A 23,081-nucleotide genomic window follows, 5' to 3' on the forward strand; every position below is an offset into this window, starting at 1 on the left:
TTGACTGCACCTGGTCTTCTGCGGGCTCTACTCTGCTTTGGTTGTCACTTCAGGGGTGACAGTCTGGATGCCCAGTTGCAGCGTATGATTGGATCACATGCAGCTTCGAACCTGCAACTTGATTTGCACCCCATCGCTCTTTAGTGGTGGTGCTTTGTTAGCAATTAGGAGCAGCAAGAACCTTAGAGTTTGTCACCATCCTGTGCATATGATGCACTATAAGGAGGGAGATCATGACATCATAGCATGATGGCAGCCACCTTGCACATGCGATATGTGGAGGAAGGAACTATTACGGAAAGTGACCTAAGAAGAAGGATGGCCGTGACCTTATAACAGAGGGGTATCCAATATGATGCCGCTCCCGATGCTGCTGAACTACAACTCCCATTATCCCATGCCACTGATGGGAGTTGTAGTCCAACAACATCTGGGGAGGACCACATCACTGCTGTTCTCTGCAGTGATGCTCACACAAATTGAGTAGAGTCATCTGTAACCACTGCTAATGGTTTAAGTGATCAAAAAGCAGATCAATACAACTTTTAACCTATGCGCTCATTCAGCCGTACAGATGGATCTGTTGAAAATGTATTTGTCCAGGGTATGGCATCAGCTCTATGCTTGCTTTGTCATGCATGCAGCACAAGTTACAAGGCCTACTCTATGCAGTTAACAAGCTGCCAGAATTTGGGTGGCAGAAGATACAACTGAAAACTCTTTGCAGGTTCAATTCATCATAGAAGGGACTGGAATTTACATTAAAAAAGATTTTATACTAGTCAGAAACAGAGTTAGTAATAGCAATAATGCCTCTGCTTGCTGCTTTCTTTAATTTTTGGGGTGGGGTGGGGTAGACATTCTGCTGTCCACTGCTGCCCACATTAAAATCTAGGATTTCTTCATTGCTTTCTTTGTTCAGCTCTCTTTTTGTTCAGGGACAGTTAAAACTAATATCTCAGTGTGAACCAGGAAATAAATGATCTATTCAGACAATAAGATCATTATATTTGCTTTTTTATATCTGTGTGCCTCTTTGTTTGCTCATTTCTCCTAGAGCAGGAAAAAGGGAAGAGTGAAATTGAGCACAGGACAATGGAGGTAGAGAGAGAAAAAAACCCATCTATTCTGCTCCTTTTCTCTTCTGCACTCCCTGTCTTCTCTGCCTGCTAGCCTCTTCTGCCAGCTGATCAGTAGCATTTAGAAATCTCCTGGGCTGTTGAAGCCATGACCTCTTCTTCATCAGCCATTACCAGCCAGCCAGTTGCCCAGTTTTCTTTTCCAATGCTCAATGGTTTTTTGGCTTCTGAGCATGCTTAATCCGCATTAAGCTCCTTTTTACTGTCCTCATAATTTATTACAGACCAGAAATGACCCAAAATAAAACCGCACAATGCACTATAATTTTAGGTAAATAGCAAAATACAAAATGAGGTATATGATAATGCCCAATGGCTCAAGTGTACACATGTACAAAATAACAAATGACCTATATACATAGGGACATAAGAAGCTCAGTGTTTTCTACACCTACTGGCAGCAGTTATACAGTGTTTTAGAAAGGGAACATTCCTAGGGGACTACCTGGAGATGCCTCTAAATTTGGGACCTTCTGCATGCAACGCAGGTGCTCTACCACTGAGCCATGGTGCCATTTGGGGCTGATGGGAGTTGTAGTCCAAAATACCTTTGAGGCTGGGGAAGGCTGCATTATGGCATCATCTTATTTCAGTTGCATGTGGGTTTCTGTGTTGGCCGGTGCATGGAATGCCAGCTTTGGAGGCCTCTTCCCCCGTGTCATTTTGCAAAGGTTAGAAATTAAGAAAGAAAGGCAAAGAAGTTAACTGCTGAAGGACTACATTAAGAAGATTGTGAGTCTTAAGCCACGAGTCCCTTCTTTGGCTGAGTTCTGTGCCTCCAAATAGAACTGGATTAGTTGGAGAAGCAAGAATGCAACTGAGATGAAGAAGGGGAAGGGCCCTCACTGAACAAGACTGGAATAAATACAGTTTTCCCAGGTCCCAGGCATCAACATTGAGCTTTTAAAGCAGCAGCAGCAGCAGCAGCACCACCACCACCAGTTTAGGAGAAAGTCCCATGCAAGGGTGGGATAATAGTTTAAATTGGAGCTTTCCAAACTTTTCATGTTGGTGACACACTTTTTAGACCTACATCATTTCGTGACATAGTAATTCAGTTTTACTAGCAAACCGGGGGTTAAACGAACCCCTTTCCAACCCTGAGAGAAGCATGCGTTTGTGAAACACACACACTGCAACTTGACACACTGATGCGTCGCAACACACAGTTCGGAAAGCTCTGGTTTAAATAACCCAAAGTGAGAGCATCAGGTTTGCGGTTGATGACTCACCTGGCAGTTTTCTAGTCTGTAACTAAACAAGGGAATCCAACTGCAGTTGGGAGGAAAACTGATCAAATGGTAAATACATACATTAAAAGATTGTGCGCATGCCGTCCTTAAATAGAAAATGATTTGGCATGGAGGAAGGTACAAGGGATCAAAGAGTGTTGTGGTTGTTTTTTTTAAAGAAGCCAATTAAAGGATCAAGGACCAAGTTCTGAATGTGAGAGATAATTATAGGTAGCAAAGGCATGTTTAAAATAGAACAGGTAGATCGTGTCCTGGGGAACAAAGCGATTACAAGACAAATTGCTGGGAGAGAAAACAAGAGGGCAAAAGGCAATGGAAGTGTGAGAAAATGGCAGGGGGAAAAAGAAAGAAATGAGAAATGCGGGGATGAATGTTAACCAATTAAGAGTGTAGAATCCTCAACAAAGGTTGCTTTGTTGGCTGTACAAAGAGTGGTGACGGTGAAAGAGGTTGTACAAAGGCTGGTGACAGAGCCTTCTCTGTAATGGCCCCCAAACTGTGGAATTTCCTCTAGATGAAGGTGCACCAGGCACTGTTTCTTTTAAGCTTTAGGCGATCATTGAAAGTTTGAACTATTCTTGTATAGTTTGAACTATTCTTATATACCATCTGTTTTGTTGAAGTGCATGTATTATGTGGTATTTTGGGAGTGAATATCTTTTTATTGTACTGGAATCAGTACAAATTGGTATGTGCAAACTTCTTAATATAAAACTACTACACAGGAAAGTATTTGCTTTAATTGCATCCAATTTCCTGTGTGTTGAATGGTATTATTTTAGATGTAACCCATCCTTTGACCTTACAGGGAAGGCTGTGTAACTAATTATGTTGTTGTTGTTGTTATGGTGCCAACTGTAAAAAGCCACCCCCCAAAACACACCATCCTAAGTTACATTGTGGGGTTGTTTTGTGTTGATAAATGGGCAACTGATTTTAGGCGGCTATTGAAGATGTTTTTCTTTAAGAATTCTTTTCCTGAAGTGTGACCCAGTCATTTTATGGAATATTAATTGCACATATCTAGAAATGATTTTATTGTTTGTTGAGTGTGTGTTTTTATTGTTTTTAGAGCCTGTTTTTTATTTCTAATATTTTAACTCTCTTTATCTTGTTCTTATACCACTTTGATAGCTTCTGACCACAAATAAATTTGTAAATAAATAAGCAAAATAAATAAAATACATATTAATATAAATTGGGAAATTGGGGGGGGGGGTTATTTGAGGAAAATAATGTGCTTTGAATTGCTTCAAAAGATGTAGTGAGTACACAGCCTTAGGCAGGGTAATTTAGAACTGATGAACCAAGTAGCCCCTTCCTGCTGGACTCAGTGCAAATTGGTATGTGCACACTTCTTAATATAAAACTACCACAGAGGAAAGTATTTGCTTTAATTACATCCAATTTCCTGTGTGCATTTACAAGGTCATGGGTTTTGTTTCGTAGCAAAGCAGGCTGCCAGCATGTGGAAATAATTGCATAAAGCATATTTTGTGTCATTCTACCTTACCTCACCCTGAGCACATTGTACTTGAGATTCCTACAGAAAGTCATATTTGACAACAGAGTTAATAATAAATGGGAAGGAATGTTAAGTGTTTGAGGTAGAGAATGGAGGGGCGGCTTTCGCTTGGTAGGATCAGAAATGAGCGGCAGCAACTAAGATTTGTCACCATCAAAGCATTTGTAAAAAATTTGTAGATTGTTGCAGACAAAAGCTTTTTTTTAAAAAAAGACAGCGGTTTGTTAAATATAACTGGGAGATAGCTGCCATTATGCTCTTGCCACTCACACCCCAGGAATAGGAGCAATGTGAGGTTTGAAGTTTGAAGAGCTTACACACATTGTGCATAAGTTTTTGAGGTCCACAAAATGTATAACCTTTTGCCTGCGCTGCTCACTTTTCAAAACCAGGTAATGGCCCATGTCTGCTATGGGTAAAAGATTAACTTTACATGACCAAATTAGAGGGTTGGGAACGTGTGCAAAAGGATTCTGCATAGTGTTAACACGGGGTGCAATGTTGCTACAATTGCTTCTCCTTCCCTGCCTGTCCACCTCATTGTGCAGCCTGCATTTACTGTGTCACCAGATCATGCAGTGGATGGTAAATGTGATTTTTGCTCTGTAATACTGGGTGTGTGATGAAGCACTTGCAGGTCCAGTTCACACATAAAGCTAAGTAAAATCACAGCTAACTGTGGGCAATGAGTTTGCAGGTACTAACAGGCCACATTCGCACTGCACACTTAAAGGACTTTGATACCATTTTGAAGAGTCATGGTTCCCCCCCAAAGGATTCTGGGTGCTGAGAGTTGTTAGGAGGACCCCCCCCCATTCCGCTCAAAGAGTTGCAATTTTCAGAATGGTTTAACAGTCAATCCCTCTTCACAGGGAACTCTGGGAATTGTGGCTAGCTACTTGTTTCTTTACTGGAATTTATCACGCAGATACAAATGGAAATGGCAATAAAAGCATATACAAATAGTTCAAATATTTTAATCTTATGAACTGTCCATTTTTAAAAAGAAAATATCACGACAGCGTGCGGAAAGAGAAAAAAGGAAACGACATATATTGAATATAAGTTTAGAAACAACAGTGTTTTCGTTGTTTTATTTTTAATTTTATGTAATCGTTGCATGCCAGGTTCTCTAATGTAAATAAATTTATATCTCAATGCAGCCATGTTAAACTGCATTAAAAGATGAAAATAAATAAAAACTGCTTTACAAAAAGAAAGAAAGAATATAGGTAAAACCAAGAGGTGCAACAAAATGAGGTTTTGCAGCCTTTTAGAAAATACAGCAGTGCTGGAGTCTTCCATTGTTGTTCTGGTGTTATCTGAACTGGAGAGCAAATGGGTCATTAGTATTCACTTAATAAAGGTAATGGGGAATGAATCTGTGCAGTGGAGATGGGGAACTTGTGGCTCTCCAGATGTTGTCGGACTCCAACTCCCATCAACCCCAGCATGGCCAGTGGTCAGAGATGATGAGAGAGTCCAACAACATCTGGAGGGTGACAGGGTCCTCATCCCTGCTCTAATACAAAATCACAGATGAGCACATCCTGAGAAACCCTAGATCACAAGCAGTACGTTTCCGGGCACAATTCAAAGTGTTGGTGCTGACCTTTAAAGCCCTAAACGGCCTCGGTCCAGTATACCTGAAGGAGCGTCTCCACCTCCATCGCTCTGCCGGGACACTGAGGTCCAGCGCCGAGGGCCTTCTGGGGGTTCCCTCGCTGTGAGAAGCCAAGTTACAGGGAACCAGGCAGAGGGCCTTCTCGGTAGTGGCACCCACCCTGTGGAACGCCCTCCCACCAGAGGTCAAAGAGAACAACAATTACCAGACCTTTAGAAGGCATCTTAAGGCAGCCCTGTTTAGGGAAGCTTTTAATGTTTGGTGGATTTCTGTATTTAAATGTTTTGTTGGAAGCCGCCCAGAGTGGCTGGGGGAACCCAGCCAGATGGGCGGGGTATAAATAATAAATCATTATTATTATTATTATTATTAGTAGTAGTAGTAGTAGTAGTAGTAGTATTTTTTCAGGATGTGTTCATTTGGGATCTTAATACAACCTGTGCTATTTTACTCCAATAAATGGTGTGAGGAGGCAGATTAAGTCACGTTTGGCAAATCTTGTGTCTCAGAAAAGTTTGTGTGAACTGGTTGAGGGAGTTTAAGACACAAAGTTTTTGATTAAACAGTTCTACTGTAATAAAATGATTAAACAAAGCAAACGGAGACAAGTAATGAAAAATGCACTGAATTAGACTGAGTAAAATGTTCCTGAGGCCAAAATGTCTACACTTGGCAGTAGGAGCCTCTGGTTTGCTCCCCAGCAACTATAATACACACTCCCTCCAACATAAAATTGTTGGATGGGAACACAGGGGTTTTGTTTGGGGTGGGGTTTTTTTTTTGGCGAGTGGGTGGAGAGAAATGCCAGCCTAAGGAAGATGCTTTGGTTCAGCTGAAGTGAAATATGACAGCTGAAAAAAAATAACATGAGTAAATGCAGTCAGTCTACAGATGTGGAAACTTTTTTTTGACCAGGGATTGGAACACTCTGTCCTACAAACCTGATGAAACCCAGCTGGTCTCCCCCATTTGGCCCACAAGGCCATTTTGGCCTACAAGATGAGCCTCTAGCTACCCTATCTCCACAATCCTTTCAGCAAGAAGACACAACAACAACAACAACAACAACAACAACAACAACAACAACAACAAATTATTTATACCCTGCCCATCTGGCTGGGTTTCCCCAGCCACTCTGGGCGGCTTCCAACAAAATATTAAAATACAGTAGTCCGTCAAACATTAAAAGCTTCCCTAAACAGGGCTGCCTTCAGATGTGCAGTGGAAAGAAAGTCAAAAACGTCTATTAGCTCAAAATAAAACATCCACATTGTGCCCCTTCGTTGCTGCTAAATCTTTACTAAGGTGGTTCGCACCGTGTGGAATGGGTATTATAACCGCAGAATCCAGCAGCAATCTAGATGCAGAGTCAGAGACTGCAGAGGCACTAGCTAATGAGGACCAGGTCAGGGCTGTGAACCAACTGTTGGGGATCAAGAGACCACTGTGACTCAGGTTGTTAAGACGAGAACTCCCCAAAAACCTCCCATATTACCAGGGCCTGTAGGGACACAGCCAGAAGCATCACAGAACCTTCCCTGAGCCTGAGGAACCAAATGCCTACTTCCTTACCAGTCCAGTGGTGCAAGGCACACATCTGGCAGGATACTATGGAACATAGGAGAATACCCATCCTCAGGCTAGAGGCTTGGCCTTTTAAGAACCTGAAGTTCTCCAAAATGGAATGGAGCAAGGGAGAGATAGTCTGGAGGCAGAGGCTTAAAAGGCCTCAGTCTGCGTGCAACATCTTTTGGAGAAAGTTGCTCATTTGGAGCTCTCCGTGGTTCTGAAACTCCTGACCTACCTTCTCTGGAAGGATCTTCTATCAGACCAGAACACAATGAAGGAGAAAGCTCTGCTGCCCACCACCCACTCATCCATACACATCTAACTCCTTAGGATGGATTCAAATGTCTAGGAGTCACAATGTATTGTACCTGTAACTGTCTGATTGTCTGGCAAAAATAGGGAATCTGTAGCCCACCAGATGCTGTTAAAGTCCCAGCCAGCATGGCCATTGGTCAAGGATGATAGGAGTTGTAGTTCAATACATGGAAGGCCATAGGTCCCCCCTCTCTGCTATGTGGTTAATTCTGAAGTTACCATGTATTTGCTTGGGCTTTAAGATTTAGTTGTGTCCATGAATTTCAGTGGGTATATCCTGAGTAAGACTAGCATTGGCTACAACCCCAAGTCTCTAGATTTCACCTAACTCAGCTTCCAACAACTATACAAAGCTTTATGTGAAATTATTTTGCAACCATTTGACTACTAGCTCATTGCGGTCAGGTGTCTGGATTGTAAGTTTCATTTTCATTGTTTTCATGTGATGCTATACCCCCCCTTCTTTTGTTGACAAGTTCAGCAGATGGAAAGAGGAAAAAACAAGTCAGCTTAGAAGCTGAGATGTTTTCTCTGGAGACGGTTTCCCCTTAGGCTATATTCTGGATAGGAAACAAAGACATTAAATTGAAGTTGCCTGGGCTGTAACAACAAAGAAAAGAATGTGACCTTTGAAATATCTCATCTATGTTACCTTTCATAAGAAATAGCTTTCCTGGAAAACATAAATGGTTTACATCCTAAAATTACAGAACTGCAGTTCCTTTGTGAAATTTCTAATAGCAAAGCCAAGCACCACAAGATGGCACAGTGAATCGAGTATGACTGCCCTGGTTGTATACTTTTAGTTGACAGAAACCTACATTATGCTTAAGTTGCAGAAAGACAGATAAATCCCAAGCCAGATCACCAAAACCACAGCCTATAAAACTGGTACCTGTTGTCCTGTCTGTCTGAAATTTGGCAGGTCTGGTGCCCAGGCCAGAATGCCTGCAAAATTTCATGCTCTTTGTAGATGTCTGGCTGACATCCTCTTTATGTATATTTGTTGTCGTTTAGTCGTGTCCAATTCTTCATGACCCCATGGACCAGAGCAGGCCAGGCACTCCTGTCTTCCACTGCCTCCCGCAGTTTGGTCAAACTCATGCTGGTGGCTTCGAGAACACTGTCCAACCACCCCGTCCTCTGTCGTCCCCTTCTCCTTGTGCCCTCCATCTTCCCCAACATCAGGGTCTTCTCCAGGGAGTCTTCTCTTCTCATGAGGTGGCCAAAGTATTGGAGCCTCAGCTTCAGGATCTGTCTTTCCAGTGAGCACTCGGGGCTGATTTTCTTAAGAATGGATAGGTTTGATCTTCTTGCAGTCCATGGGACTCTCAAGAGTCTCCTCCAGCGCCATAATTCAAAAGCATCAATTATTTGGTGATCAGCCTTCTTTATAGTCCAGCTCTCACTTCCATACATCACTACCGGGAAAACCATAGCTTTAACTATACGGACCTTTGTTGGCAAGGTGATGTCTCTGCTTTTTAAGATGCTGTCTAGGTTTGTCATTGCTTTTCTCCCAAGAAGCAGGCATCTTTTAATTTCGTGACTGCTGTCACCATCTGCAGTGATCATGGAGCCCAAGAAAGTAAAATCTCTCACTGCCTCCATTTCTTCTCCTTCTATTTGCCAGGAGGTGATGGGACCAGTGGCCATGATCTTAGTTTTTTTTGATGTTGAGCTTCAGACCATATTTTGCACTTTATGTATATACAATATATGAAAGTTAAGAGTGCAGGCCCCCTGCTGACTAGGGGCCTGGCACATTGTGTACCCACTGCCTGCCTGCTTCTGTGTATCCTCTTTCCAAACAAGATATTGAAGGCTCTTCCCTGAGCCTAATTCTCATGATAGACCTCTGCTGTGCATTGGAAGGTCCTAGGTTTGGAGGTCATGTCTCTGTGTTTTTGATCTTACTGGCACAAAATTTTCAGGCGCTCTTCCCCTGCCCTATTCATTCATTCAAATCCGCATTTGTTTTTTTGCTGCAAATAGACAAATGGTGGGACTGTTTGTTTAAGCATTAATCTGCTGTTACAACTGATGCTTAAAACGAATAGGTCTCTTTTGGGCTGATTAAAATTCGTTACCCATTCATTTAGTTTTGATCTGTTTTGCCTGCTGGAATGTCACAATAGTAATGCAATTGGAAGGAAACGAAATATCAGAAATCCTGCCCTGTTTTTTATTGACGTTGCTTTAGGCAAAGATTAATGAGTAGTGATTTGATGGGCTTACATTTTCTTCCTTTGAGTTTTTCCCCACCATTAATAGCTGAGTGATTCATGACTATTAACCCAGGATTAGGTTTAGGGTTGCTGTTGCATGAGTTGCCATGGTTCTTGTACTGAGAGAGGGGGAAATACCACAACTCTAGCCTACTGGGTCCTTGAGTTTCCAAGCAGTCTTGATCATGGAATTGTTGACAAACTTCCTTAAGGCTTTGTATACGTTGCATAAGTAGGTGTTACTTACCATGGGATGACCTGTGTCAGACTAGCTTTTTAATGGAAGAGCAGAAAGACCACGATAGCGGCTTTATGGAAAGGACCAGCTGATGGATTGTATTTGGCTTGTGGGAGCCGCTGTGTCAAGGACAAACAATGTTCTTTGAGAATCCACTTCTTTGAGCCAGGATTCCGCTCATGCATTATGCAGCAGTACCGTTATGAGAACAACAAATGTATTGCATTATGTTAACATCCTTCATAGAATATTCTCAATAACTGAATGGAAACACACAAACAACAGTGCTGCAGTGAACTCAGGCTTAGTGGGGACTACAGCTGTTTCTCCTTTGAGGAAGGCTGCTGGGATGTATCTTCACATTTTAGAGCAAGCAAGGCACTTGGTTCCCTGAATTTGGCTGGCATCGTTGAAACTGCCTTTTAAGGATGCTACCATGCGTATGGCAGGTAGCCATTTTGAAAAATGGGAGCAGTAGAGCAAGAATAGTGATGATATTGAGAGAACAGTGATGGTGGCAACAGTGGTGCCAGAAGTGGGAAACTGTATGAGAGGAACAGGTAAAATCTCGCAATCTAATTGGGAGTAGCATTAGTGGATGGGCCCTGAAACTCAGACTGGCTAAAATGGTGAATTTGAAGCTGCATACATAGCTCCATATTTGAAATTCATGAGACTGTATTTGATACTATCCTGCATTATTATTCTCCCACTCACCTGCTGGGCTAATAGCAGCTTTATGGGTGGTAATCTATGATTTTAAGTGGGAACAAATTGGCAGGGACAAGGGGGTTAACTATATTCTCCGTCAGGGCTGCTGCTTCAATGAAATTTGGAACCCTTCTAATCTGTTCCAAAGTGTTGCATTTGTTGTTTTAAATCCTTGGGAGAATCAATCATGGCTCACCCTTGTCTCATATAGGCTGTTTTTTCTTCTTCTTCTTCTTCTTCTTCTTCTTCTTCTTCTTCTTCTTCTTCTTCTTCTTCTTCTTCTTCTTCTTCTTCCTCCTCCTCCTCCTCCTCCTCCTCCTCCTCGGCGATCACTCGTAGCCGAGTAAGATTGTCTTCCATAAACAACGGTTTTAACAATGAGTCCGTAATAGGCTGTATACAAACCATACTTTCAAAGCACATTTGAAATATGTTTAAAGCACCTCTTCAAGAATACTGGGAACTGTAGTTTTTCTTTCGCAGTGCTACAATTCCCAGTGCTCTTAAAAAACTACAGTTCCCAGGGTTCCTTTGGGGAAGCCATGTGCTTTAATTGTACTTTAAACATACGGTGTGTAGACAGCTATAGTGTACTTCCTAGAATTTGTTAAATGTGTAATCCAATACACCTTTGATAGTTAAAAAACACACTTGAAAAATGGAAATTTGTCCATGTCTCCAGAATAGAGAAGGACTCAAAATGCATCTCAGTTGGTGAACAGTGCAATCTTTTGCATGTGCACTCAGATGTAAGCCCCTTTGGGGTCAGTGGGAATTAATCCCATGAAGTGCTTATTTCTGGGGGAACACAGGGGTACGCATACCCCTAAACATTTTGTGAATCTAAGTTTGGCCTCATTGAGGGGCAGTCTTTCAATATGAGTAGGGAAATGAGATTACCCCCAAACATTATTATTATTTTTTATAGAAAAAAAGCACTGGTCCCATGAATGTACATAGGGTTGCAGCCAGAGGTACTTTCATGTCTGCAGGTGGGATATTTTTACACCTAACTGACAAAACATGGGCTATTATAATTATCTTGGAATTGAAGGCGCTGTAGACTTATTTGGAGCAGAATTTTGGGGTGAGGGAGTTCATTGCTTCTCCAGACTTCAAGTGGAAGATGAAGAACGAGCTTCATTTACGTGTGTGTGTGTGTGTGTAAATCCATTTCCATCTCTAAATCAAGCACAGAGCAGTTGGTAACATCTATTCTGCAGCTGTCCACGGGGATCATTTTAATCAGCCTTGAGCCCCTCTAAAGCTATAGAAGTCTTTGGAGGAGGGCGGCTGATTTTGTCATCCTGCTGTGCAAAAAGCAGACTGAACAGTATGCCTCTGATATTCCTCTGCTGGAAGAGATTCATGCCTGTAGGTAAATTTGCCTTTCGGTGGTTGCTTTTTCCTGTGCTTTTAATGAAGTTGTGAATGGAAGTTGAAGCCTTAAGAGCAGTTCTTTGGAGAGGGAGGCCAGTATGTGTGGGTGGGGATAATCTTCAATCTTGCATTTTGAAGCGGTGTTTCATAGATGTCAAAGCTGTGTTGAGGACAAGCGCCAGAGTTACACATTTCAGAAGGGATGAGGCCTTCACTTGCTGGCAAAAATATATTTCAGCTGCCTGGAAGATGAGATTAATGATAGCTCTGTGCAGCCATTACATCTGCATCCTAACTGCTTTTTTAAATACAGAAATCAGAGATTTGGAAAGTTGGGAACGATTGCCAGGTTGATTCCAAGCCCAGGTTAAACCCTGAATGACTTGGATTATGAGCCTTAGGACTTGGTACCTTAAGGAACACTTTCCTTGCACGCTGCATTCATTGAGGTCCTGCTCTGGATTCTTCAGCTGTCTGATGCCTGGCATGTGTCAACTGTTAGAAGCGCTGGGATGTAACTCAGCTTGCACGGAGGCTGATGCATCTGCATGGGAAAGAGCAGATAGAAAGAAGAACCTACAAGCTTCCTAGAGAGTATCCTTTAACCTGTGCTGATCTTCCTTCAGGCTAGACCGATACTCTATGGTTGCTGACCTCATTTCCTACTTCCTCCTCCACCCTCATTTTGGGAGAGGAGATGCAAGAGCCAGCATGGCTCGTTGCATTTCTCACCTTGGTTAGGTCACATCTACACCATACATCTAAAGCATTCTTTGAACCACTTCAACAGCCATGGCTTCTGTAAGGGGGAGACAGTATAGAGAACCTCCCCGTGCATCAGAAGTAGCTCCTCCCCAAGCAGTGATGAAAGCAAAGGCGCTGAGGAAGCCTGTCAGGAAGTGGAGGGAGAGTGCCGGGGCTCTGGCAGCATGGGAGAGCCCCGGCTACACAGGAGGGAGGAAAGAGAGGGGGAAAGGGGGGGAGAAGGAAAGCATGGAGCGTAGACCCTTTCCTCCTGTTCCGGAATTACGCAGGAGAAAAAGGGGGAGGAGGTTTACTGTCCCAAGACTCTTATGTTGGAGGAAGTCACGGGGAGGGGCAGTGCCGGATTCTGCATCGGAATGAGCAGACATGTTTTCTACACCTATCTCACTGTAAATGGAGTGCACCAATAAAACACTGTTGAAAGACAAGCATGTGGAGCGTCATTACTCTGGAGTAGTCGCAAGAACCCCTGAGAGCTTCCCTCAAAGAATCCTGGGAATAGTTGTTAAGGATGCTGCCAGAAGTGGTTAGGAGAAGCCCTCACAGTGCTACAATTCCTAGCAAACTACAGTTCCCAGGGATTCTTTTGCGGAAGCGATGATTGTTAAAGTGGTAGAAGAATGCTTCAAAATATGTCTGGTATGGATGAGTTAGAACAAGGATATTTCCTCTCAAGCACACGTTTCCTGCAATGAACGTAGCTTTCCTATTTTCCTAAATGCAGAAGTCACGGCATTATTTTATCCGGGGTAAAGCGTGCTCTTCCAACTGTGATTCAGTGTTTGCCTTAACTTCTGTCGATGAATATAATCTCCACATGGAGTTAATGAGCAAGGAGTTTGGTGTTGGTACCAACCCTGTGCAATGCCCTCTCCGTTGATTTGTTGACTTGCATTTTGTGCAACCTTGTTCTCTCAGCCAGACAACATCATCAGAAGTCAGCAGGGCTTTACTTACAAAGCAGAAGCCGGGCACACTCTGCTGTCAACCACTGGAGCGGAGAGGGCTCTTGTGCTCAGGTTGTGCTTGTAGGTTTCCCACGGGCCTCTTCTGCTTGGCTCCTGCGAGAACAGGATGCTGGGCTAGATGGGCTATTGGCCTGATCCAGGAGGCTCTTCTTATGTTCTTTTAGCCTGTTCACCAAGTCCGTGGCTAAAAGCAGTATGACACACAGAATGTATGGAGGAGGAGAACAAGAGAAAGAGACAGATAAGTTGCTCAAGTCTAGGGCAGGCCTTATCATAAGGCAGAGTGTGGCGATGGCCTCACACAGCCGATATGGGGGAAGGGGTGATGGCGGCGGCAGCCCCACAGCCAACCCCCCCCCAGCTGTTCCTTTCTGTTGGAGTCAGAGCTCTGTGTGCCTCATAGCTCGCCGTGCATGGTCCTAAAATAGCCTGCATCCCTTGGATGTGATACAGCAGGATTTTTCCAGCCTCAGGCCTCCTCCATATGTTGCTGCAGCACAACATCCATCATCCCTGAACATTGACTAAGCCAACTGGGAGTGATGGGAGTTGTGGTCCAACAACATCTGAGGACCCGTGGTGGACACTCCCCCATTGCCAGTGTTGAACTGGCAGCCCTGCTGCTTCTCTACATAGAATGGGGGTGTGGAGGGGCATGGCCTTGTCCTTTTCTGTAGGCAGCCAGCTCTCTTGAGCTTGCCCTGTGCATGCACTAGACAGCCTATAGCAAGGATTCTGGAAGGGGGATTTCGCTTTGCCTAGTGCCTTTCTTCTATCCAGAACTGACACCCTCTGATGTATAGCTATAAAATACGCAGATGTAACACTGGCAGCTCTGTATGGCTACACAGTACAGCAGGGAAAGGGCTTTGGTAGGGAGGGAAGAAAGGTGTATTTTGGTACTACTATACTCCTGATGCAAGTAGATAAATATGAACCGCTACAGCAGGAAGGTAAAAGGCGTTTCCGTGTGCTGCTTTGGTTCACCAGAAGTGGCTTTGTCATGCTGGCCACATGACCTGGAAGCTATACGCCGGCTCCCTCGGCCAATAATGCGAGATGAGCGCGCAACCCCAGAGTCGGTCACGACTGGACCTAATGGTCAGGAGTCCCTTTACCTTTACCTATACTCCTGAAACAACTTCTAGTGTAAGAGACCTGAACAGCAAGTCAAGGCTGCAGTTGCAGACTAGGGCGTGGGAACATTTTGTTGCTCCAGGTCCCACACCTCTCCTTCTGTTTACATTACTCTTTGCCCGTATGCTTAGGGAAAGATGTGAACGCCAATCAGCTGTTTTCATTTCCTGCAAAAGCTGAAGGTTCCTGAAGAGAAACCAACCTAAAAACTGCTTATATATGTATTTTAGCTGAAAGCTACACAAGACTGTTTTCACTCACTTAGTTAAGAAAGGTTCTTTCTCAGTGCTCAGAGGCTATCGGTTCTTCTAATCTCCATGGCAGTCAAAACAAAATCCGGCCTGGGGTTTAGCAAACTCTGGCCCGTATTAAAAGCAGGGAAAGAAAAAGGAGATATGATTACCTGGAAGTTTGCACTGTTGTGTTGCCACCCTCTGGACCTGTCATGAAGGAGGCACACAAAGAAGGGCCTCAGATGATGAGGTGGACTCATATGTCCCTTGGTACTTCAAACATCCAGGTGAAGAAGAGGATGGGAGTCCTGCAGCTTCAATATTTGTTCTTCACCTACCTATTAAGCCACACCTCCTGAAATTCCCTATTTCGTACAAATATCAAAGGTGCAGGAACCCCACCCTCATTTTTTTCCTGGCCACCCTACACGTATTTCCCCCTTTTAATTTCACCAACCCAGAAAAGCTGTGCCTTTAACCACATTCCTCTCCCCTCCCCCCCGAGATCAAGGACAACCCCCCAAATCAAATGCACATATGTTGGTATGCAGGCGTATAAAATATCTTTATGGGCTTGTAAAGTTCATGCACTTATTTTCTAGTCCAAAGGAGCCTATGCTATTAGAATAAAATACTATTTTCAATATATCTAACCTCTATTTTTATTTGGGTGTTGCCCAGATAATTTATGGTTAAACTATGCTTCCACTTTGGCCATTCTTAACAAACTTGCCCTTTGCGTTTGTTATCTCCCACCCCTAATGAATGCACTTACATGCATCTGTCGTGTACATTTCTTATTGTTTTGGCTAAGTGATGCATGCGTAATTCTTTTAATCAGTCCCAGCAGCTGCTTAATTTCTTTTGTGTGCCATTTTAATCTGCTCCACTTTCTTTTTTTTATCTTGCTTGTCTGTTGTGTGTTCTGGTGAGGACATGCTACTCTGTGTTTGATTTCAGTAGAGCCATGTAGAATGAATGACATTTATTCCGTTACCCATATCCTTTAAATCAAAATTACATTGCCAGCTCTGACAGGGAGGGCATTGCAGTATGCATCTAATAATGCTATTATCCTTCAGCTGCAATTACGGTTGCTAATTGCCAAGCATCTGCTTCACGTTAAACTCTGAGGTTGCCTTTAATTTTCCTCAATCGTATTAGCGAAACCCCACACAGCAAACACAATTGCTGTAGATATACCCGTTTTACATCAGTGTTTTCTGCAGCAAACAAACCCAAGTGGGGAAGTAATATCTGCCTGCATACAGGTCTTGAAACACACATGTACATAACATGGAAAATATGATCGCACAAGGGTTTTTCAAGGCATGCACACTTTTAAACCCATGTTGCTACTCATGCTTACGTATGGATGCAAAAGTACACAGTGTACCTGACCAACACGTGCTTTTAAGGATCTTGACTCTTGAGTCACTGTACGCCACAGGAAGATTAACCTACCTCACAGGGTTGTTGAGGGTATTAAACAAAGCAGTTGCAAGGACTGAAGATGCCAGTCTCCCCAGCACTCCCTAAGGCTTCTCCTCCCCCAGGTCCTTCCTAAGCAACTTCAGCTCTGTCATTGCTTTGCCCTCTTAATTTCTCTGAATGTTCTGGGAGGCCAGGGGAGATGCGGACTGGTTGCAGCAGGAGGGGGAGACTCCCTGGATTCTTCAGCAGCCTGATTCAGCTCTGTCTCCTGTTCCCTCTCCTCTTCTGCCTCTGGTTCTGGACTGCTCTCTGCCACACACTCTCCCTGCTCACTAAACCCTGTTGCCTCTTCATCTTCCGACACCACCTCCCCCCAGTCTTTTCCCTCTGATCACTCATCATGTTCCCACCACCAACCCCTGGCTCTGAGCCTCCTTCCCCTGGGGGTTCCCTTGGGCCTTCCCCAGCTGGTGCCTCCCACCACTCCTCTGCATCCAGCCTGTTGATGGCATAAAGTAAATAAATAAAAGTACTTTTTAATGAACTACAGGAGATCCAATTCATTTATATGCTTCCCTTTTCCAACCTCTTAACATGCTTTGCTGTTTATTTTGTACCCCAGGGATGAGGAACCTCACCCCATTCACCAGCCCTGATTTGCACCCTCCTCAAAGGTTTTTAACTGGCTGGAAAGAGTCCTGGCATTATGAGAATGCTGCTTGCTTCCCTGGATGGAAGGTAGAGAGGGACATGTGAGTGTGGATAAACCAGTTTGCTGTACAAAAGATACAATGCACATTTGTTGGTCCTCCCACATTGGCCTCTGGCTCCACTCACTATGGGCATGTGGCCCCTGGAAGGTTGTCCAGAAGGGAATGTGGCCCTTGGGATGGAAAAGGTTCCCCAGCCCTCTTGTAGCCCCGCTTGCACGACATTAAAGGGACTTGACGTGAGTGCAAGGACAAACTGTTCTGGCAGTTTGGACTATGAATATATTTGCTTTTTATCTTCTTTGTTGAGGTGGTTAGAGAGCTGGATCAGGACCTGCGAAACCAGGGCACAAATCCCTACTTGGCCATGAAGCTCATTGGGTGACCTTGGGCCGGTCACTGCCACTCAGTCAAACCTAGCCCACAGGGTTGCTGGGATTAAATGAGAAGCGGGAGAATCATGTGCGCCAACTTGAGCTCCTTGGATAAAAAGGTGGGGTAGAAATGCAATAGAGGAATAAGTTCATTGAAGCCAAAATATTATTCTCATTGTCTTTCCAATTATGGTAAGCAGTTGGTTCTGACTTTACTGCCGCCCACCGTTCTGCCCAAAACACCTTCCCATAACAGCAGAAGCAGTAGCATCTGAAAACCTTTTGCCATCTCGGTTAGCTGAGAGAGGAAAGTGCAGAGTTGGCATGCAGCGCCGCTGTGCATTTGTGCAAAGGCACACAGCAAAAAAAACTTTTCCAATGTTCAATATGGAGTTGGGAAGAGCTTTTTAAGTGGCGGTGATAATGTTTGAGCTGACCCAAAGTCACTTGGGATCGTGGAGTCAGTGCAGAGATGTGGGTAGTGTGTTCGGTTTGAACGAGGGAAACTTAAAAGTTTAAAAGCCTCTCCCAGCTACCGAGTTCCTTCGGTGTCCTGTAACAGCTTGGCCAGTTCCTATCTCATGGATTTGTCCTGAAAGCAAATGAGCTGCTGGCAATCTTAGTTTCTGAGCTGCTGGAAATGAGGATGCTCACACGAGTATGTCGGAACTTATTCGGCAGAGGATGTGCCTTGAACACCAGGGATGGGGAACCTGTCCCTGGTGTACACTATGATGTGGGACTCCTCCATCCCCAGGTCAGCCATGATGGGAGTTGGAATGCAGCAAGCACCTGTCACTCTCCATCCCCCTCGCATACCAAGACGTGCAATAAAAATGCATTCTAATGGAGCTGCTGCCTATTTGATTTTTGTTTTAAACTTTGTAATTTTAAATTGTTTTTAATTAACTGGTGTTTTTTTTAAAGAAACAAACATTTCAAATTTTTGTAACCCGCCCTGGGACATTAAAGGGACCCCTGACCATTAGTTCCAGTCGTGACCGACTCTGGGGTTGCGGCACTCATCTCGCATTATTGGCCAAGGGAGCCGGCATACATCTTCCAGGTCACGTGGCCAGCATGACAAAGCTGCTTCTGGTGAACCAGAGCAGCACACGGAAACACTGTTTACCTTCCCACAGGAGTGGTACCTATTTATCTACTTGCACTTTGACATGCTTTCGAAGTGCTAGGTTGGCAGGAGCTGGGACCGAGCAATGGGAGCTCACCCCGTTGCGGGGATTCGAACCGCCGACCTTCTGATCGGCAAGCCCTAGGCTCTGTGGTTTAACCCACAGTACCACCCGCGGTGAAGGATAATAATAATAATAATATTGTAATAATGATGATGGAAGATGACACCTTTCCTTCAGGTCAGCCTCGGTGCCTTTAATAGCACACAAGATGTAAAAATTTGACAGATGTAGATTTCTCCTTTACAGTATCTGTGTCATGGCGGAAATGGCACCTGTCAAATTTCTGACATCACACAGCTGTTAAAATCCACTGGAAATAATGGGCAAGATCTAGCCAAAGTGAACCGTATTGGGAGTCCCACCGATTTAAACATGTCTGTGATTCTTTCATTGAGATTTTTACAACTCTCAAATAACTCTCTTTGGCTAGACTCATTCTCTGTTTATTTCTTTATTTGCTGATTTTTCTTCTTAATGATCTGCCAAGTGGTAACAATGAAATGCCAAAAAAGAAGAGTAAAGATAAAAATCACATCATGAACAAATTTAACACCAAACTCCAAGACAAGTTTAAAAAATGAGCATTGCTCATGATAAAAATATAGCTGTCTACCAGAACTCTTAAGTTCCATAATAATAATAATAATAATAATAATAATAATAATAATAATAATATCAAAACCAATAACAATAATAGTTGTTATGAATTTATTTATCACCTGCCCTTCATGCCAAGATTCAAGGGCAAGCTACAACCATGAAAATGTCTTCTAGAACAAAACTATTTTCCAAAGTTGGAAAAGGAATTGGATGGGCAGTTCTCTTTGGACATAGAAATCTGTAACTGGGAAGCCACCACCAAGAAGGCCCCAGATGAGCCTTCACTAACCCGATATCCTCCTGAAGTTTTGGACTGCAGCTCCTATCAGCCCCAGTTCCTGCTGGCTGGGGCTGAGGAGAGTGTAGCCCAAAACATCTGGAGGAGAACAAGTTGGTGAAGGTTGTCCTAGATCTTATGGACCTCTCTGGAAGATCTTAATGCACACATTAAAGGCTTAATGGCATAATCTGAGATCTGCCAATGCTAAATGCTAAATGGTACCTAGTTTTCTATTGTAGTGTATGGTGACACAGAACACAGGAAGCTGCCTCAAAGTGAGTCAGACCATTGGTCCATCTTGCTCAGTATTGTCTACAATAGCTGGCAGCGGCTCTCCAGGATTCCAGGCAGGACTATTCTCTCTCGGACCTTGCTGGAGGTGCCAGGGATTGAATCTGGGACCTTCTGCATGCAAATCTGATGTTCTACCACTGAGCTACGACCCTCTTTCCCCACGCCCCATGGTGTTGACATTTTTCCATAATACAGTTATTTAGCATTGCCACTTTGATCCACGCCCCCCCACCAGATAAGTCTGAACAATTGCTTTACAGATCACAAACCCAAAGGCATCTGACCAAATCAACCCAAACTATTTTGCTCATCTAACACTCCCCCATACCGCCATGTCAATACCCTTCTTACAGATGAATCTATGCCATCCACATCACCCCACGCTACAAGCACAGGACGAGAGTGAACAAGGCACCTTGCTCAAAGAGACACCTTTAGGCAAGGAATACAGTAGTCTAAATAACTCAAGCAGACAAATTGTTTCGTGTTCCACGTTCTAAATATAACAACATCATTAAACACTTTAGCTGCTACCTTGCATATTTCCTTTGCTTTTACAACGCCGAGCATCCAAATGCGAGTGAATTAAAACGTCAATTGCGAATTTTATCCTTCCTGCTCTTTATTATTACTGTACTTATTTTGTAGTTAAAGCACAACATTTCCCTTCCGGATTTCTAAATAAGTTCCATGCTGCTTCCTGCTTATGATTGCTTTATTGCTTGTGCCAACTGAATTGCCTTAAGTGGTGGTTGCTACCTCTGCAAGACAGGAATGATTACAGGCTCATTTTGTGGCGAAACATTGCAATTTCAGCAGCTATCAATCAACTCAAAGTGGCAGCGGTCTTATCTTCTCTTAGGGATGTTACTTCTTTTTGTAAATGTTTTGAAGGGCATAGCTTTTGTCTTCATCAGCTGGGGTTAAGGTTCCCCTAGCAATGCCAGCTGACCTGAAATTAACTAACTTGGCCTACTTGTGTGCCTTTAACACCTGATTGACATGGGGAAACCTCCAGGCATCTCTTCTGACCCTCAAAACACTCCCTAGGCCACAACCCCTCACGGCCCCCTCCTTTGCTTTTGCCTGGCTGGAATGTATTCTCTGAAAATAAACTCTGAAAATGCCACTTGCTTGCTTGGATAGAGAGATACGTGAGCAGAAACTAGTCTACTGGCTAGTTTGGTTGGCTGGCATCTGTCTGTCTTGGGGGATTATGGAGGATTGTACCTTCAGGGGCAAAGTCGAACTGTTGGGGAGTTACAGCGCCTGTTGTGGCTGTAGAGACCAATGTGGGAGAGACATGTTTTGTTGCAGCTGGGGCAGAGGAAGACATTCGGTTGTGCTACTGCAGGTGGCGTTTCTTCTCTCTGCTCCTCCCTGCAGTCATTTCTCCTCTGGTTCTGCTGTGGATACACAACCTGACTGATGGTATATTTGTTGCTCTACCTGCTTTTGCCTCTGTCTCCTCCCGTCACTGGCATGTGGTCCTCATAATGTTGCACAGAAGGGAATGTGGCCCTCAGATGAAAAAAGACCTGTACTACATTGACAAATTGAGTTGAAGGTCAAGATAGCCCTCTGGGGAGGCAATGGGACCCTGCCACGCCTTAGCAACAATGTCTTGGGTGACTTCTGTTGTGGTAGCTGATGCGGCAGGCTGAAGCATGACATCAGAGCATTGGCCGCTGTGTCCCATCTGTGAGCAGCAGTGTTCAGAGTGCATTGGCATTCCCACATGCAGTTTGTTCCCTTGTCTTTGCTCTTTGCTTTGTTTGAATAGGTGCTTCTTTGACAAAGGATTTCAAGTAGATTCCTCTTTGCATGTAGGAGATAATAAGTCAATCATCCGGCCAAATGCTTCCTCCACTGTAGTTAGCAAATAGTCCTGTGTTAAAGTCTGTGTGCATGCTGGGCTTATAATGCTGCTTTTTGTAACCCTATTTTCCTGAGGTGTTCACAAAGGGACAAATGTTGCCGTTCGAACCAGCAGCATAGTGCAAGAATAAGCTTGATGCCAGGGAAATCACAAAAGTAACTGGGACAGCTGTATTTGTAATTTTTAAATATATCTATATTCCTGGCCCATTGACGGGGGACTAGAATTCTGAGTGAAATTTGCCCCCAAGCTGTAGGATTGTTTGTGTTTTCCTCCTTTTCTCAAAACTAAATTAACACAGGAAATGCCCCTGCAATTAAATATTACTCCAGTGTAGCAGCATTTCAGTGGCTCTCTGCACTAGGACAGGACTTGTTTATTTGGTTTTCAGAAAATGATTATTAGACACTCTTCAGCTGCAGATCTCCAAAAATACACAAAAAAAAAAAAGAAAAAAGAAAGAAAAATTGAGCAGGCAGTTAAAAAGATCCAATGGAAAAATAAAAGGCCTGGCAAATAAAAATAAGTTTTCAAGGTGGTGCTGAAAAGAAAGGCAGTGCTAGGTGAATCTTTCTGTCTATTGAAATCCATAAATGGAGTGCTACAGCTGCAAAGGCCCTGCCACTCCACTTAATTCAGATGATAGGCTTATCTAGAGCAGGGCCTCTGAAACTGGTCTCAACATTTGGGTGGTTGCATTCAATATATCTTGCAATAGCTCTTCTCCAGCTGAATCACAATGCAAGCTATAACCAAGCATCACCTAGCAGAAATGGAGAAATTTTGGGCAGGGAAGAGCGAGAGAAATCTGAGGCCAGATGAAGTAGTTTAAACAGGTTGGATTTCTTCTTCATTGTGCTTTTAAAACACTGTGCCTCTATCAATGAAACAAGACCGTTTAAAATATATAATAGGTTTGGTAGTTGATATTTGGGGGGGGGGGGGGAGTTTCAGTACCCATAAACATGTGACTGTGGCTTTTCCCTTTAGCAACAAGCAAGATTGACTTGACGAGTTTGACTTAACTTGAAATTAAGGAGTTTTCTCTCCATTACATTTTGTTTACAAGCCCTGAAATAGAGTGAAGATAAACACCCTTGTTTTTTCCCCTCCATAATAATGTCACCGAGGATCAGTGCACTTTTCATAAGCAGCTCTGCACACAGACACATTTGTTTTGTTTTTAAATCTGAACAGCTCCTGCATTGTAAGTGAGGCTTAAGGTCTCT

At 43.6% G+C, this 23,081-nt stretch overlaps 1 protein-coding gene across 2 annotated transcripts in view; it reads left to right on the forward strand.

The window, feature by feature from the left end:
• Positions 1 to 23,081, forward strand: part of ATP8A2 (ATPase phospholipid transporting 8A2) — a 325,668-nt gene that overhangs the window by 11,993 nt on the left and 290,594 nt on the right. The window lies entirely within an intron of this gene.

This window comes from Zootoca vivipara, chromosome 4 (genome assembly GCF_965207765.1).
Source record: "Zootoca vivipara chromosome 4, rZooViv2.hap1.1, whole genome shotgun sequence".
NCBI classification, from domain to species: domain Eukaryota; kingdom Metazoa; phylum Chordata; class Lepidosauria; order Squamata; family Lacertidae; genus Zootoca; species Zootoca vivipara.